A 2,403-nucleotide genomic window follows, 5' to 3' on the forward strand; every position below is an offset into this window, starting at 1 on the left:
GTCTTGAGATTCCTCCTCCATGGTTCTCTGCAGGGACCAGGTCCAGGTCTTTGTTTCATGTTTGGGTCTGTGGACACAGAGCTGATGGGACTCCAGTTTTGTCTCATCTGTCCAAAGGACACTGTCTTCCAGTCTGGTTCTGATGACTTGGTGTCCTCCTCCATCGTCTCCCATGAAGTCCAGTTTGTCTCAAACAGAGTGGTGGTGTGATCTGAGGACCTTTGACCTCGGAGATCACCTTCTGTTCTGGACTCTTTGGTTCAGATGGTCCGTCTCATCAGTTGTCCTCTTGTGGACACGTCTAGGGAGGTTGTCTCCAGTCCTGTGGACCTTATAGTTCTGAATAATCTGAGCAGCTGTAGTCCCAGAGCCATCCAGCTGCTTGGAGACAGTCTGATGACACTCTGTCCTCAGCTGAGACACTCTGCCCTCAGCTTCCTGTGCTCCATGTTCAGACCTGTCCCCCTTTAAACACTGACAGGACACACCTGAGTTGGACGTGTCCATGTGGACAGACTACTTGCAGTCTTTTAGGAGTTTTTTTTATTTAAAATTATTCTAAAACAACTGAAATTTCTGAGTTCATTTTTACATTTTTATTACTTTTGTCAGTTTAGAGTTATTTTCCTGATCCTTGTTTGTTAGAAACTAATAAATCTTGAAATCCTCTCTGAGTCTGTCCACAAAAACTCATCTCTAGCCCTGAATGAAATTTTTAAAAAGTCATAAAATGCTGATTTAAAGGATGTCCTACCTGTAATTGTCCCTCTCCCGTCCCGCACCTTCACGCCCGTTTAAACCATCTGCTACAATCCAGCCACGGGGCTCTCATGTGGACACATCTGGGTCCAGGAGAAGAGAAAAAGAGACYAGGAACGGTGCTGCTTCCCTCCTCCAGGTGGAACCGCGCGGACAGAAATCCTCCTCCCGCTCCCTGCCCTCGCGCTCTGCTCTGTTAGTCCACAGAAGGATCCTCTGAGCGGGATCACCACCCAGCAGGTGGGTCCACGCGCCGGGAAGGAAAAAAAAAAAGAAGAAATCAATGCGGGGCGAGTTTCTGACGCATGACGTCACCGGATCAATCAGTCCAGCCTCCGCCCCTCCTCCCACAACTTTATGGAGACTCCAGAGGCAGGGGCGGTAATCTGAATACTGCAACAGTAATCTGATTATTTCTCAGAGATGTTCAAGATTAAATGTTTCTCTACTGGGAAAAATTCCTGCAGATTCTGGGTCATTTTAACTGTCTTAACAAACAATAATGACTGATTAGATTTATCTTATCATAATAACCAAATAACTGGATTTAAATGATAAAAAAGCTAAAATCAGCTGCTGTTGGACTTAAAGACAGAAAACATGAGATTTATTAGAGATGATAAATGTTGTCTTCTTCTGCCACCATGTGGAGGAGCTCAGCACAAACAGGAGCTGAAGGAACAAACTGAAAGAACCAATATTTACAGACCAGAGAGGACAGATGTGCTGTTTGATTTGAAGRCAGAGACGTGGACAAAAAGACAGGAGACAGGACCGGAAAAGGCAGAGCTGAAGATGTTGAGGTTCGCTCTGGGGGAGTCAAGGATGGAGATTAGGACTGAGACCATCAGAGGGACAGGCAGGTGGAAGGACTGAGATAAAGTAAGAGACGAGACTGAGACGGACTGGATACGTCCAGAGGAGGGACGGTGGGTGTATTGGTGTTGACATGTCCAGAGGAGGGACGGTGGGTACATTGGTGTGGACGTGTCCAGAGGAGGGACAGTGGGTGTATTGGTGTGGACGTGTTCAAAGGAGGGACAGTGGGTGAATTGGTGTGGGCGTGTCTAGAAGAGGAACGGTGGGTATATTGGTGTGTACCTTTCCAGAGGAGGGATGGTGGGTATATTGGTTTGGACGTGTCCAGAAGAGGGACGGTGGGCATATTGGTTTAGACGTGTCCAGAGGAGGGACTGTGGGTATTCTGGATTGGAYGTTTCCACAGGAGGAACCGTGGGTGTATTGGTGTGGACGTGTCCAGAAGAGGGACAGTGGGTATATTGGTTTAGACGTGTCCAGAGGAGGGACAGTGGGTGTATTGGTGTGGATGTGTCCATAGGAGGGACAGTGAGTATGTTGGTGTGGACGTGCCAAGAGGAGTGAGGGTAGGTGTATTGCTGTGAACGTGTCCAGAGGATTGACGGTGAGTATGTTTGTTTGGACATGTCCAGAGGAGGGACGGTTGGTATACTGGTGTGGACGTGTCCAAAAGAGGGATGGTGGGTATATTGGTGTGGACGTGTCCAGAGTGGGGACCATGGGAATATTGGTTTGGATGTGTCCAGAGGAAGGACGGTGGGTATATTGGTGTGGACGTGTCCAGAAGAGGGATGTTGGGTACATTGGTGTGCATGTGTCCATAGG

At 48.1% G+C, this 2,403-nt stretch overlaps 1 protein-coding gene across 1 annotated transcript in view; it reads right to left on the reverse strand.

Annotated features, from left to right (window-relative positions):
* LOC106529719 (protein FAM19A2) overlaps window positions 1-1,069 on the reverse strand; it is a 79,607-nt gene extending 78,538 nt beyond the window's left edge. The window contains exon 1 of the mRNA XM_014025207.1: window positions 755-1,069. The gene's annotated coding sequence lies outside the window, so the exon portion shown is untranslated. The remainder of the gene's footprint in view (window positions 1-754) is intronic.
* Between the last annotated feature and the right edge of the window lie 1,334 nt (window positions 1,070-2,403).

Source organism: Austrofundulus limnaeus, unplaced genomic scaffold, assembly GCF_001266775.1.
Source record: "Austrofundulus limnaeus strain Quisiro unplaced genomic scaffold, Austrofundulus_limnaeus-1.0 Scaffold461, whole genome shotgun sequence".
NCBI lineage: Eukaryota > Metazoa > Chordata > Actinopteri > Cyprinodontiformes > Rivulidae > Austrofundulus > Austrofundulus limnaeus.